Here is a 17,383-nt window from a genome sequence, read left to right on the forward strand (position 1 = left end):
GAAGCAGACCACCATAATCAGCATCTGTGCAGTGTATGAAGAGGAAGCAGACCACCATAAACAGCATCTGTGCAGTGCATGAAGAGGAAGCAGACCGCCATAAACAGCATCTGTGCAGTGTATGAAGACGAAGCAGACCACCATAAACAGCATCTGTGCAGTGCATGAAGAGGAAGCAGACCACCATAAACAGCATCTGTGCAGTGTATGAAGAGGAAGCAGACCACCATAAACAGCATCTGTGCAGTGTATGAATAGGAAGCAGACCACCATAAACAGCATCTGTGCAGTGTATGAATAGGAAGCAGACCACCATAAACAGCATCTGTGCAGTGTATGAAGAGGAAGCAGACCACCATAAACAGCATCTGTGCAGTGTATGAATAGGAAGCAGACCACCATAAACAGCATCTGTGCAGTGTATGAATAGGAAGCAGACCACCATAAACAGCATCTGTGCAGTGTATGAATAGGAAGCAGACCACCATAAACAGCATCTGTGCAGTGCTTGAAGAGGAAGCAGACCGCCATAAACAGCATCTGTGCAGTGTATGAATAGGAAGCAGACCACCATAAACAGCATCTGTGCAGTGCATGAAGAGGAAGCAGACACCATAAACAGCATCTGTGCAGTGTATGAATAGGAAGCAGACCACCATAAACAGCATCTGTGCAGTGTATGAAGAGGAAGCAGACCGCCATAAACAGCATCTGTGCAGTGCATGAAGAGGAAGCAGACCGCCATAAACAGCATCTGTGCAGTGCATGAAGACGAAGCAGACCACCATAAACAGCATCTGTGCAGTGCATGAAGAGGAAGCAGACCACCATAAACAGCATCTGTGCAGTGTATGAAGAGGAAGCAGACCACCATAAACAGCATCTGTGCAGTGTATGAATAGGAAGCAGACCACCATAAACAGCATCTGTGCAGTGTATGAATAGGAAGCAGACCACCATAAACAGCATCTGTCCAGTGTATGAAGAGGCAGCAGACTACCATAAACAGCATCTGTGCAGTGTATGAAGAGGAAGCAGACCACCATAAACAGCATCTGTGCAGTGTATGAATAGGAAGCAGACCACCATAAACAGCATCTGTGCAGTGTATGAATAGGAAGCAGACCACCATAAACAGCATCTGTGCAGTGTATGAAGAGGAAGCAGACCACCATAAACAGCATCTGTGCAGTGTATGAATAGGAAGCAGACCACCATAAACAGCATCTGTGCAGTGTATGAATAGGAAGCAGACCACCATAAACAGCATCTGTGCAGTGTATGAAGAGGAAGCAGACCGCCATAAACAGCATCTGTGCAGTGCTTGAAGAGGAAGCAGACCACCATAAACAGCATCTGTGCAGTGTATGAATAGGAAGCAGACTGCCATAAACAGCATCTGTGCAGTGTATGAAGAGGAAGCAGACCACCATAAACAGCATCTGTGCAGTGTATGAAGAGGAAGCAGACCACCATAAACAGCATCTGTGCAGTGTATGAATAGGAAGCAGACCACCATAAACAGCATCTGTGCAGTGTATGAATAGGAAGCAGACCACCATAAACAGCATCTGTGCAGTGTATGAAGAGGAAGCAGACCACCATAAACAGCATCTGTGCAGTGCTTGAAGAGGAAGCAGACCGCCATAAACAGCATCTGTGCAGTGTATGAATAGGAAGCAGACCACCATAAACAGCATCTGTGCAGTGCATGAAGAGGAAGCAGACACCATAAACAGCATCTGTGCAGTGTATGAATAGGAAGCAGACCGCCATAAACAGCATCTGTGCAGTGTATGAAGAGGAAGCAGACCGCCATAAACAGCATCTGTGCAGTGCATGAAGAGGAAGCAGACCGCCATAAACAGCATCTGTGCAGTGCATGAAGACGAAGCAGACCACCATAAACAGCATCTGTGCAGTGCATGAAGAGGAAGCAGACCACCATAAACAGCATCTGTGCAGTGTATGAAGAGGAAGCAGACCACCATAAACAGCATCTGTGCAGTGTATGAATAGGAAGCAGACCACCATAAACAGCATCTGTGCAGTGTATGAATAGGAAGCAGACCACCATAAACAGCATCTGTCCAGTGTATGAAGAGGCAGCAGACTACCATAAACAGCATCTGTGCAGTGTATGAAGAGGAAGCAGACCACCATAAACAGCATCTGTGCAGTGTATGAATAGGAAGCAGACCACCATAAACAGCATCTGTGCAGTGTATGAATAGGAAGCAGACCACCATAAACAGCATCTGTGCAGTGTATGAAGAGGAAGCAGACCACCATAAACAGCATCTGTGCAGTGTATGAATAGGAAGCAGACCACCATAAACAGCATCTGTGCAGTGTATGAATAGGAAGCAGACAGCCATAAACAGCATCTGTGCAGTGTATGAAGAGGAAGCAGACCGCCATAAACAGCATCTGTGCAGTGCTTGAAGAGGAAGCAGACCACCATAAACAGCATCTGTGCAGTGTATGAATAGGAAGCAGACCGCCATAAACAGCATCTGTGCAGTGTATGAAGAGGAAGCAGACCGCCATAAACAGCATCTGTGCAGTGCTTGAAGAGGAAGCAGACCGCCATAAACAGCATCTGTGCAGTGTATGAATAGGAAGCAGACCACCATAAACAGCATCTGTGCAGTGTATGAATAGGAAGCAGACCACCATAAACAGCATCTGTGCAGTGCATGAAGAGGAAGCAGACCACCATAAACAGCATCTGTGCAGTGCATGAAGAGGAAGTAGACCACCATAAACAGCATCTGTGCAGTGCTTGAAGAGGAAGCAGACCGCCATAAACAGCATCTGTGCAGTGTATGAATAGGAAGCAGACCACCATAAACAGCATCTGTGCAGTGTATGAAGAGGAAGCAGACCACCATAAACAGCATCTGTGCAGTGTATGAAGAGGAAGAAGACCACCATAAAGAGCATCTGTGCAGTGTATGTAGAGGAAGCAGACCACCATAAACAGCATCTGTGCAGTGTATGAAGAGGAAGCAGACCACCATAAAGAGCATCTGTGCAGTGTATGAAGAGGAAGCAGACCACCATAAACAGCATCTGTGCAGTGTATGAAGAGGAAGCAGACCACCATAAACAGCATCTGTGCAGTGTATGAAGAGGATGCAGACCACCATAAACAGCATCCGTGCAGTGTATGAAGAGGAAGCAGACCACCATAAACAGCATCTGTGCAGTGTATGAAGAGGAAGCAGACCACCATAAACAGCATCTTTCCAGTGTATGAAGAGGAAGCAGACCACCATAAACAGCATCTGTGCAGTGTATGAAGAGGAAGCAGACCACCATAAAGAGCATCTGTGCAGTGCTTGAAGAGGAAGCAGACCACCATAAACAGCATCTGTGCAGTGTATGAAGAGGAAGCAGACCACCATAAACAGCATCTTTCCAGTGTATGAAGAGGAAGCAGACCACCATAAACAGCACCTGTGCAGTGTATGAAGAGGAATCAGATCACCATAAACAGCATCTGTGCAGTGCATGAAGAGGAAGCACACCACCATAAACAGCATCTGTGCAGTGCATGAATAGGAAGTAGACCACCATAAACAGCATCTGTGCAGTGTATGAAGAGGAAGCAGACCACCATAAACAGCATCTGCGCAGTGTATGAAGAGGAAGCACACCACCATAAACAGCATCTGTGCAGTGCATGAATAGGAAGCAGACCACCATAAACAGCATCTGCGCAGTGTATGAAGAGGAAGCAGACCACCATAATCAGCATCTGTGCAGTGTATGAAGAGGAAGCAGACCACCATAAACAGCATCTTGCACCACAAGCCCATACTGGGAGGCACCTGTCTGTATCCTGTTCATTTAGACACTGTTCACATGTTCAGGTTTTAAATACATTAAATAGGGACTACTCCAAGAAGGGTTACCATGACGTGGTGGAGCAGCTTGCTATACAGTTTTTGCAAAAAATGTATTGACTAAATACCCTGCATTTGCTATCCAGCACTTGGCGATTACTGTCATATTTTTTACTGCAGAATATTTTTGCCAATTTGTCATTTTGGGTTTTTTCTTGTTGTATTTCAGCCAACGGGTGGCGTGAGCACTGTCTGACCGACTTGTTCACACTTGTGCATGTCACATATGTTTTTAATCAGTTTTTCAGTGCATGAAGAGCAAGCAGACCACCATAAACAGCATCTGTGCAGTGTATGAAGAGCAAGCAGACCACCATAAACATCTGTGCAGTGTATGAAGAGGAAGCAGACCACCATAAACAGCATCTGTGCAGTGCATGAAGAGGAAGCAGACCACCATAAACAGTATCTGTGCAGTGTATGAAGAGGAGGCAGACCACCATAAACAGCATCTGTGCAGTGCATGAAGAGGAAGCAGACCGCCATAAATAGCATCTGTGCAGTGCATGAAGAGGAAGCAGACCACCATAAACAGCATCTGTGCAGTGTATGAAGAGGAAGCAGACCACCATGAACAGCATCTGTGCAGTGTATGAAGAAGCAGACCATCATAAACAGCATCTGTGCAGTGTATGAAGAGGAAGCAGACCACCATGAACAGCATCTGTGCAGTGTATGAAGAAGCAGACCACCATAAACAGCATCTGTGCAGTGTATGAAGAGGAAGCAGACCACCATGAACAGCATCTGTGCAGTGTATGAAGAACCACAAACGAAGGGAAAAACAGTCATAGGTCAAGATAAAAACTTGAGAATTTTTATTGATACATAAATTTCATATAGACAAACAATTGCAGATGGGGCTGGAAGATGTCGGTGCACCGTCTTCCGGGTCACGTGGGGCCCGCGTGACTCTGTTCTCGTCTGCCCGCATGAGCGCGATCTCGCGTTCGTGACGTCACCGGATGGCCGCGTGGGTGCAATGGAGGTTTCCGGGTTCGGGGGTATTTAAGGACCATTTCTATGCCTATTACCTTATGCCCCTTGATAAAGGCACGCCGAAACGCGCGTCGGGGCGGGTGGGACGTGGAGGAAGGCGGCTATTCATTTGCAGGTACTTTAGCTCATGTTTGTTTCCTTAAGCCCATTTATTTGCTACCTATGTACCTGACGTGTATGGCTATGTTTAGGCCTTGGTGATTTCACCTATGTCAGGTTTTTGCTTGTGCTATTATGCACTCATGGGTATTGTGCTGGTTACTTGGACTATATGATGTTGTCACATACCTGCGGCTTTTATTTATTCTGCCATTGTGCACATATGGTTTTTGTACTATGACATTACTATATATCTGCCTTCCTACATACCTACCCTGGGCCTCACATATGTGGTTTGAATGACCTTTACATCTTCCAGCCCCATCTGCAATTGTTTGTCTGTATGAAATTTATGTATCAATAAAAATTCTCTAGTTTTTATCTTGACCTATGACTGTTTTTGCCCTTCGTTTGTGATTTCTGATTGCAGTTGGTCTTTTCTGTCTCTATTTCTTGTGGGTGTGAAACTTTAATGTTTTTTCTCTCTATATTGTTCTATATGCCCACTGTGATCATTGGATGTATCTTATAAGTGTATGAAGTAGCAGACCGCCATAAACAGCATCTGTGCAGTGTATGAAGAGGAAGCAGACCACCATAAATAGCATCTGTGCAGTGTATGAAGACGAAGCAGACCACCATAAACAGCATCTGTGCAGTGCATGAAGAGGAAGCAGACCACCATAAACAGCAGCTGTGCAGTGTATGAAGACGAAGCAGACCACCATAAACAGCATCTGTGCAGTGCATGAAGAGGAAGCAGACCACCATAAACAGCATCTGTGCAGTGTATGAAGAGGAAGCAGACCACCATAAATAGCATCTGTTCAGTGTATGAAGACGAAGCAGACCACCATAAACAGCATCTGTGCAGTGCATGAAGAGGAAGCAGACCACCATAAACAGCATCTGTGCAGTGTATGAAGACGAAGCAGACCACCATAAACAGCATCTGTGCAGTGCATGAAGAGGAAGCAGACCACCATAAACAGCATCTGTGCAGTGTATGAAGAGGAAGCAGACCACCATAAACAGCATCTGTGCAGTGTATGAAGAGGAAGCAGACCACCATAAACAGCATCTGTGCAGTGTATGAAGAGGAAGCAGACCACCATAAACAGCATCTGTGCAGTGCATGAAGAGGAAGCAGACCGCCATAAACAGCATCTGTGCAGTGTATGAAGACGAAGCAGACCACCATAAACAGCATCTGTGCAGTGCATGAAGAGGAAGCAGACCACCATAAACAGCATCTGTGCAGTGTATGAAGAGGAAGCAGACCACCATAAACAGCATCTGTGCAGTGTATGAATAGGAAGCAGACCACCATAAACAGCATCTGTGCAGTGTATGAATAGGAAGCAGACCACCATAAACAGCATCTGTGCAGTGTATGAAGAGGAAGCAGACCACCATAAACAGCATCTGTGCAGTGTATGAAGAGGAAGCAGACCACCATAAACAGCATCTGTGCAGTGTATGAATAGGAAGCAGACCACCATAAACAGCATCTGTGCAGTGTATGAATAGGAAGCAGACCACCATAAACAGCATCTGTGCAGTGTATGAAGAGGAAGCAGACCACCATAAACAGCATCTGTGCAGTGCTTGAAGAGGAAGCAGACCGCCATAAACAGCATCTGTGCAGTGTATGAATAGGAAGCAGACCACCATAAACAGCATCTGTGCAGTGCATGAAGAGGAAGCAGACACCATAAACAGCATCTGTGCAGTGTATGAATAGGAAGCAGACCACCATAAACAGCATCTGTGCAGTGTATGAAGAGGAAGCAGACCACCATAAACAGCATCTGTGCAGTGCATGAAGAGGAAGCAGACCGCCATAAACAGCATCTGTGCAGTGCATGAAGACGAAGCAGACCACCATAAACAGCATCTGTGCAGTGCATGAAGAGGAAGCAGACCACCATAAACAGCATCTGTGCAGTGCATGAAGAGGAAGCAGACCACCATAAACAGCATCTGTGCAGTGTATGAAGAGGAAGCAGACCACCATAAACAGCATCTGTGCAGTGTATGAATAGGAAGCAGACCACCATAAACAGCATCTGTGCAGTGTATGAATAGGAAGCAGACCACCATAAACAGCATCTGTCCAGTGTATGAAGAGGCAGCAGACTACCATAAACAGCATCTGTGCAGTGTATGAAGAGGAAGCAGACCACCATAAACAGCATCTGTGCAGTGTATGAATAGGAAGCAGACCACCATAAACAGCATCTGTGCAGTGTATGAATAGGAAGCAGACCACCATAAACAGCATCTGTGCAGTGTATGAAGAGGAAGCAGACCACCATAAACAGCATCTGTGCAGTGTATGAATAGGAAGCAGACCACCATAAACAGCATCTGTGCAGTGTATGAATAGGAAGCAGACCGCCATAAACAGCATCTGTGCAGTGTATGAAGAGGAAGCAGACCGCCATAAACAGCATCTGTGCAGTGCTTGAAGAGGAAGCAGACCACCATAAACAGCATCTGTGCAGTGTATGAATAGGAAGCAGACCGCCATAAACAGCATCTGTGCAGTGTATGAAGAGGAAGCAGACCGCCATAAACAGCATCTGTGCAGTGCTTGAAGAGGAAGCAGACCGCCATAAACAGCATCTGTGCAGTGTATGAATAGGAAGCAGACCACCATAAACAGCATCTGTGCAGTGTATGAATAGGAAGCAGACCACCATAAACAGCATCTGTGCAGTGCATGAAGAGGAAGCAGACCACCATAAACAGCATCTGTGCAGTGCATGAAGAGGAAGTAGACCGCCATAAACAGCATCTGTGCAGTGCTTGAAGAGGAAGCAGACCGCCATAAACAGCATCTGTGCAGTGTATGAATAGGAAGCAGACCACCATAAACAGCATCTGTGCAGTGTATGAAGAGGAAGTAGACCACCATAAACAGCATCTGTGCAGTGTATGAAGAGGAAGCAGACCACCATAAAGAGCATCTGTGCAGTGTATGTAGAGGAAGCAGACCACCATAAAGAGCATCTGTGCAGTGTATGAAGAGGAAGCAGACCACCATAAACAGCATCTGTGCAGTGTATGAAGAGGAAGCAGACCACCATAAAGAGCATCTGTGCAGTGTATGAAGAGGAAGCAGACCACCATAAACAGCATCTGTGCAGTGTATGAAGAGGATGCAGACCACCATAAACAGCATCCGTGCAGTGTATGAAGAGGAAGCAGACCACCATAAACAGCATCTGTGCACATATAATACATGCAGCTTATTCTGGAAGCACACAGGTAGTAGATATAAGAAATGGGATTTTCTCGGAGCTTTGTGATTAAGAACGAATCCTTAATGACCCTTAAATGTCACCAACGTCGGCCTGGACGACTCTGGGATTATCCGCACAGATATTAATAAATTCATGTTGGCGCTGACTTTTATCATCGATTCTTGGACTCGTTCTCCATCATTTGTGGCGCACACATGAATAAGAGCTGCGTATAAGAGCTAAAGGGTACGAGCGCCTCTGTATTCAGTCTCCGGGTCCACACATCGTTAATATATAGGTGATACATCCGGAAATATAACGCCAGGAGGAACGTGTCCGGAGCTGGAATTAGGCAGGACACGCGTATACGCATGGTTGAAGAGTCTTGGGGAAGAGTCCAGGGGAAGAGTCTTGAGGAGATCATTTGCATATTCCCAGTGCCTTCTGGGATAAGTGAAGAGTCTCCGCAAACTCAACGATCACTGGGTTTTGGCCGTTGCAGCTGAAAAGAGGAAATCGGGAAGAATTTTGGCTCATCTTTCATCGTTTTTAAGAAATCTCAAGATGGAAGAGGCCAGGAGCCATTTGGTGAGCTGCATTTCTTGCTACATGTTCATAGATTTACCAGTGGAAAAACCAAACTTCACATGCCACAAATGCAAGCTTGTGTCCCTGTTGGAGGAAAAGTTGCAAAATCTCGAAGAGAGGTTAGCTACGTTGAAGATCATTAAGGAAGGTGAAGAGTTCTTGGACAGAGCAGAATTATCTCTTCATGTTACAGAAAGAGAAGAAATTCGAAGTGCACCTGAAGAAACAGAGGAATGGAGATACGTGACACAGAGAAGCAGGAGGATCAGGAGGCAGTCAGCACCCATACTGCTCAGGAACCAGTACCAGGCTTTCACGCAGGAAAACGATGAAGAAATACATCAGGATAAGACTTTGCCAACAAACAGCAACCTTGTACACCTTCTGAGTCCTCCTGGATGGAGAAAGAAAAATGTTGTGAAGAAGAAACGGAGAGTGGTGGTCATGGGGGATTCCCTGTTGAGAGGAACAGAGGCCGCTATCTGCAGACCGGATATAACTTCAAGAGAAATGTGCTGTCTTCCAGGTGCAAAAATTAAAGATGTGTCTGACAGGATATCAGGACTCTTCAGACCTACAGATGACTACTAATTCCTGCTACTACATGTGGGGACAAATGACACCGCAAGAAACGACCTGGAAACCATCTGCAGAGACTTTGAAGACTTAGGCAAGAAAGTGAAAGAACTGGGAGCGCAGGTGGTCTTCTCTTCCATCCTCCCAGTGGATGGCCATGGAACAAAGAGGTGGAATAAGATTCTGCAGGTGAACAACTGGCTACGTCGATGGTGCCGTCAGCAACGATTTGGATTTCTGGATCACGGAGTGAACTACTTATACGATGGACTACTTGCTAGAGATGGGGTGCACCTTACGAAGACTGGAAAGCATGTATTTGGAAGTCGCCTTGCTACACTTGTAAGGAGAGCTTTAAACTAGAACAACATGGGAAGGGAAGCAAAAGACCAGAAAAAGCCATACACCTGACAAATGCTATTGAGAACTCTGCTATTAGAAGTGGAAAGGAAGAACAAAGACAAAAGAATCTAATTAATAAAAATATTGGAGAAAGAGAAACCAATCACAAACTAAAATGTTTCTATACTAATGCACAAAGCATGGGCAACAAACAAGGAGAATTGGAACTACTAACACAGGAAAAGAAATATGATGTCATTGGAATCACTGAAACTTGGTGGGACAATACACATGATTGGAATACAAGACTAGAAGGATACAACTTATTTACAAGAAACAGACTTGATAAACGAGGAGGAGGTGTCGCATTGTATGTTAGAAACACGTATATCTGCACAGAGATTGAAGCTTCAGAGACTGGGAGTTCTGTGGAAACTGTTTGGGTAAGAATACAAGGACAGAACAATGGAAAGGACACCATTGTAGGCATTTACTACAGGCCGCCTGTGCAAGCTGAAGATATGGATGAACTCTTCATGCATCAAATGGCCAAGTTCTCCAAAAAATATGACATAGTTGTCATGGGAGATTTCAACTATCCAGATATTTGTTGGGAATCTCTCTCAGGCAAAACTAACAGGTCAAGGAAATTCTTATCCTCTCTTGCTGACAACTTTATCTTCCAAAAGGTAGGGGAGAAAACGAGGGGAACTGCTACCTTGGATCTAATTCTTATAAACAGGGAGGAAATGGTTGAGGAGGTAAAAGTGGCTGGGACCCTAGGAGGCAGCGACCATGCTATTTTAGAATTTTGGATAACTAGAGGAGGAAGACCTGTGAAGACTCAGACGTCAAGGTTAGATTTCAGAAAGGCAGATTTTAAGGGATTCAGAAAGAGAATTGGAGGGATCCAATGGCTGGATATCCTTAAAGACAAAAATGTCCAGGAAGGATGGGAAATCTTGAAAAATGAAATTCTCAAAGCACAGTTGTTAACAATTCCAAAAAGAGGGAAGAATAGGAAGCATTTAAGGAAACCAGGATGGATGAACACAGAACTTAAGCACATACTAAAAAGGAAGAAAAAAATGTTTATAAAATGGAAAGAGGGAGGCATATCTAAAGAAGAATATAATGCTGTCTGCAGAACCTGCAGGGCACAAATCAGATTATCTAAAGCTGAAAATGAATTGAGGCTTGCAAGAGATGTCAAAAGCAATAATAAAGGATTTTGGGGATATGTCAAAAGTAAAAGAAAAGTCAAAGATGCTACAGGATTTTTACAGGATGAAAATGATGAAATGGTAAGACAGGATGTTGAGAAGGCTGAACTTTTAAATTCCTATTTTGCATCTGTTTTCTCTCAGAAAGGAAATGTAACATCAACTGTTATTCACTGTCCTATTAAGGGAATAGAAGAATCCAGGATATCTATAAACAGAAAGATAGTGAGGAAACACTTAGCTAACCTAAATGAATTCAAATCTCCAGGTCCAGATGAATTACACCCCAGAGTACTGAAGGAGATAGCAGAAGAAATTTTTGAACCCCTCTCCATAATCTTTGAAAATTCTTGGAGAACAGGAGAAGTGCCAGAAGACTGGAGAAGAGCAAATGTTGTTCCTATCTTCAAAAAGGGGAAGAAGGTGGACCCAGGCAACTATAGGCCGGTGAGTCTGACTTCTATACCAGGAAAGATCTTTGAACAAATTATTAAACAACATGTATGTCAATACCTGGATAAGAATGAAGTGATTAAACAGAGTCAGCATGGGTTTGTAACTAATAAGTCATGTCAGACTAACTTAATTTCCTTCTATGACGGTATCACTGATTGGGTGGATCAAGGAAATGCTGTAGATATAGTATATCTAGACTTCAGCAAAGCATTTGACAAAGTCTCTCATACAATCCTTATTGAAAAAATGACTAAGTATGGAATGGACAAGGCAACTGTTAGGTGGATTCATAACTGGCTTAGTGATTGGACCCAAAGAGTGGTCGTAAATGGCTGCACATCCAGTTGGAAGAATGTCTCAAGTGGGGTACCACAGGGCTCTGTCCTGGGCCCCGTATTGTTCAACATCTTTATCAACGATTTAGATGAAGGAATTGAGGGTAAACTGATTAAATTTGCTGATGACACAAAGCTAGGAGGGATAGCTAATACTAGAGAAGAGAGAGAGGATTCAAAAAGATTTAACTAAACTGGAGAAGTGGGCAGCAACTAACAGAATGGTTTTTAACAGGGAAAAATGCAAAGTACTACATCTGGGCAATAAAAATGAAAAAAGCATATATAGAATGGGAGGAATAGGGCTAAGTGACAGCACATGTGAAAAAGACTTGGGTATACTAATAGATCACAGACTGAATATGAGTCAACAGTGTGATGCAGCAGCAAAAAAGGCAAATGCAATTCTAGGATGTATTAACAGAAGCATACAGTCTAGATCACGTGAAGTCATTATTTCCCTCTACTCCTCTTTGGTCAGACCTCATCTGGAATATTGTGTCCAGTTTTGGGCACCACATTTTAAAAAAGACATCAACAAACTGGAGCAAGTTCAGAAAAGAGCGACCAAAATGGTGACCGGTCTGCAAACCCTGTCTTATGAGGAAAGGTTGCAGGATTTGGGAATGTTTAGTTTGCAAAAGAGAAGACTGAGAGGAGACTTAATAGCTGTCTACAAATATCTAAAGGGCTGTCACATTGTAGAAGGATCAACTTTATTCTCATTTGCACAAGGAAAGACTAGAAGCAATGGGATGAAACTGAATGGGAGGAGACACAGATTAGATATTAGAAAAAACTTTTTGACAGTTAGAGTGATCAATGAGTGGAACAGGCTGCCACGAGAAGTGGTGAGTTCTCCTTCAATGGAAGTCTTCAAACAGAGGCTGGACAGACATCTGACTGGGATGATTTAGCGAATCCTGCTTTGAGCAGGGGGTTGGACCAGATGGCCCAGGAGGTCCCTTCCAACTCTACGATTCTATGATTCTATGATTCTATGACATAGATGGTTGCTGTTGTTTCCTTCAGAAATCTAATCAAAGAAATCATTTCATAGTTCTGAGGTTGAGAGAAGACACAAGTCCATCGAGTTTGACCTATAACCTAAAATGTTGATCCAGAGGATGCAAAAACCCCAAGAAGCAGACTATTTGCCCCATAACAGAGTAAAAATTCCTCCTGACTCCACAAAAGGCCATCAGACTAGTTCCCCTGATTATCAGCCCATCTCCAAATTTTAATACTCAAACCCTTTAAAGGGAATCTGTCACCTTTTTTTGGCCTTTCAGCTGCCGGCATAGACATCGGGGGCTTATCTACAGCATTCTGTAATGCATTCTGTAATGCTGTAGATAATCCCCCGATGTAACCTGAAAGAAAAGAAAAACTAGTTATATTATACTCACCGAGGTGGGCGGTCCGGTGCCTCCCTTCTTCATGCACATTCCCTGTTGAGGGCAGAGCAGAGTCCTGCAGTGCGCAGGCGTCGGGAGAGGTCTGGCACCTGCGCACTGCAGGACTCTGCTCTGCCCTCAACAGGACAGAGCAATGCACCTGCGCCGGAGCCATTTCAGGAAGGGAGAAGAGGACGGCATCGCATGAAGAAGGGAGGCGCCGGACCGGACCGCAAAACCCATCGGACCGGACCGCCCACCTCGGTGAGTATAATATAACGTGTTTTTCTTATCTTTCAGGTTACATCGGGGGCTTATCTACAGCATTACAGAATGCATTACAGTAAGCCCCCGATGTCTATGCCGGCAGCTGAAAGGCCAAAAAAAGGTGACAGATTCCCTTTAAAAGCATATTTTTCAATAAAGGCATCCAGACCCTCCTTCAACTTGTTTAGTGACTCAAACATTGCAGAATGTTGTGGCAGAGAATTCCATGGTGTTACTACTTGCACAGTAAAGAATCCATAGTCTCACTGCTCGTACAGTAGAAAATCCATAGTCTCACTGCTCGTACATTGAAGAATCCATAGTCTCACAGTTCGTACAGTAAAGAACACATTCTGTCACTGCTCGTACTGTAAAGAATCCATAGTCTCACTGCTCGTACAGTAAAGAATCCATAGTCTCACAGTTCGTACAGTAAAGAACACATTGTCTTACTGTTCGTACAGTAAAGAATCCATAGTCTTACTACTCGTGCAGCAAATTATCCATAGTCTCACTGTTTGTACAGTAAAGAACACATTGTGTCACTGCTCGTACTGTAAAGAATCCATAGCCTTACTACTCGTGCAGCAAATTATCCATAGTCTCACAGTTCGTACAGTAAAGAACACATTGTGTCACTGCTCGTACTGTAAAGAATCCATAGACTCACTGCTCATACAGTAAAGAATCCATAGTCTTACTACTCGTGCAGCAAATAATCTATAGTCTCACTGTTTGTACAGTATAGAATCCATAGTCTCACTGCTTGTACAGTATAGAATCCATAGTCTCACTGCTTGTACAGTATAGAATCCATAGTCTCACTGCTTGTACAGTAAAGAATCCATAGTCTCACTGCTCGTACAGTATATAATCAATAGTCTCACTGCTTGCATAGTAAAGAATCCATAGTCTCACTGCTCATACAGTAAAGAATCCAGTCTCACTGCTCGTACAGTAAATAATCTATAGTCTCACTGCTCGTACAGTAAAGAATCCATAGTCTCACTGCTCGTACAGTAAAGAATCCATAGTCTCACTGCTCGTACAGTAAAGAATGCATTGTCTCTGTTATGTACACGATTAGCTACTCAGAGCAAAGTACTGTAGTGCGCAGGTGTCAGGCTCTTTGACCTTTCCCGACACATGCGCATTGCAGTACTTTCCTCTCCTCTCAACAGGACAGAGATATACGCCTGCCCAGTAGCGCGATGCCGGGGAACCTGTCTGGATGGTGCAGCGACACGTCATCCACAAGAAGCAAGGAGGGAGCGGTGATCATAAGAAGATGGGAGGCGCCGGACTGAAACCAGAGACACCCATCGGACCGGACCGCCCCGCAGGTGAGTATAATGAAAGCTATTTTTCAGTTCTTCCAGGTTGGGTTGGGGGCAGATATACCGCATTATAGAATGCTGTGTATAAGCCCTGAAAGGTGATGGCCGCATCTTATATTGGCCCAAACTGCTGACAGGTTCCCTTTAAGTGCAAATATGCCATTGTGTAATGGTCACAAGACAGGAGGGGTTAAACCTTCAGGTATTTATTCTCTAATGGAAATAGGAATAAAAAATATTTATCTTATTGAGAGAAGGGAGAAGTTACCCCATACACAACACAATCCAGTGTACCGATAATACCACATACATGGGACAAGTCTGGACCATGAGACGCATCTCGGGATTATAGGAGGAAAGAAAATTGAAGCAAAAAAATGTGGTCATGACGCACTGCTATGGGGGATTTGCTGCTGGCACTGTAATCTGGGTAACGTCCCCCAATTCTGAACTAATATCCACCATCCAAGTATATATATGATCCCCATCCTGGTATCCATGGCCACCATATCCCCATCCTGGTATCATTGGGCCCCATTTCCCCATCCTAGTATCCATGGCCACCATATCCCCATCCTGGTATCATTGGGCCCCATTTCCCCATCCTAGTATCCATGGCCACAATATTCTGATCCTGGTATCCATGGCCTCCATATCTCCATCCTGGTATCATTGGACCCCATATACCCATCCTAGTATCCATGGCCACAATATTCTGATCATGGTATCTATGGCCTCCATATCCCCATCCTGTTATCCATGTCTATCATATCCCCATCCTGGTATCATTGGACCCTATTTCCCCATCCTAGTATCCATGGCCACAATATTCTGATCCTGGTATCCATGGCCACAATATTCTGATCCTGGTATCCATGTCCTCCATATCCCCATCCTGGTATCTATGGCCTCCATATCCCCATCCTGGTATCTATGGCCTCCATATCTCCATCCTGGTATCTATGGCCTCCATATCCCCATCCTGGTATCCATGTCTATCATATCCCCATCCTGGTATCATTGGACCCCATTTTTCCATCCTGGTATCCATGGCCACAATATTCCGATCCTGGTATACATGGCCACAATATTCTGATCCTGGTATCCATGGCCTCCATATCCCCATCCTGGTATCTATGGCCTCCATATCTCCATCCTGGTATCCATGGCCTCCATATCCCCATCCTGGTATCCATGTCTATCATATCCCCATCCTGGTATCATTGGACCCCATTTTCCCATCCTGGTATCCATGGCCACAATATTCTGATCCTGGTATCCATGGCCTCCATATCCCCATCCTGGTATCTATGGCCTCCATATCCCCATCCTGGCATCTATGGCCTCCATATCCCCATCCTGGTATCCATGGCCTCCATATCCCCATCCTGGTATCTATGGCCTCCATATCTCCATCCTGGTATCTATGGCCTCCATATGTCCATCCTGGTATCCATGTCTATCATATCCCCATCCTGGTATCATTGGACCCCATTTCCCCATCCTAGTATCCATGGTCACAATATTCTGATCATGGTATCTATGGCCTCCATATCCCCATCCTGGTATCTCTGGCCTCCATATCCCCATCCTGGCATCTATGGCCTCCATATCCCCATCCTGGTATCCATGGCCTCCATATCCCCATCCTGGTATCTATGGCCTCCATATCTCCATCCTGGTATCCATGGCCTCCATATCCCCATCCTGGTATCCATGTCTATCATATCCCCATCCTGGTATCATTGGACCCCATTTTCCCATCCTGGTATCCATGGCCACAATATTCTGATCCTGGTATCCATGGCCACAATATTCTGATCCTGGTATCCATGGCCTCCATATCCCCATCCTGGTATCTATGGCCTCCATATCCCCATCCTGGTATCCATGGCCTCCATATCCCCATCCTGGTATCTATGGCCTCCATATCCCCATCCTGGTATCTATGGCCTCCATATCCCCATCCTGGTATCCATGTCAATCATATCCCCATCCTGCTATCATTGGACCCTATTTCCCCATCCTAGTATCCATGGCCACAATATTCTGATCCTGGTATCCATGGCCACAATATTCTGATCCTGGTATCTATGGCCTCCATATCCCCATCCTGGTATCCATGGCCTCCATATCTCCATCCTGGTATCTATGGCCTCCATAACCCCATCCTGGTGTCATTGGACCCCATATCCCCATCTTAGTATCCATGGCCACAATATTCTGATACTGGTATCCATGGCCTCCATATCCCCATCCTGGTATCTATGGCCTCCATATCTCCATCCTGGTATCTATGGCCTCCATATCCCCATCCTGGTATCCATGTCTATCATATCCCCATCCTGGTATCATTGGACCCCATTTCCCCATCCTGGTATCCATGTCCACCATCATTGTGCACACATAAAAAAAAAAAAGATTCCACACACCTTTCTTCCTCTTACTTGAAGTGCTGCGTCCTGTGCTGATGCCAGCAGCTGATTTCAGCATGTAACAGCTAGTGTTGAGCAATACCTTCTGATATTGGGAAATATCGGATCGGATTGGATCGGACCGATACCCCAAAAATATCGGATATCACCGATTCCGATACCGGAAACCA

This window comes from Dendrobates tinctorius, unplaced genomic scaffold (genome assembly GCF_039654945.1).
Source record: "Dendrobates tinctorius isolate UK_male_01 unplaced genomic scaffold, ASM3965494v1 ptg000341l, whole genome shotgun sequence".
Taxonomy (NCBI): Eukaryota; Metazoa; Chordata; class Amphibia; order Anura; family Dendrobatidae; genus Dendrobates; species Dendrobates tinctorius.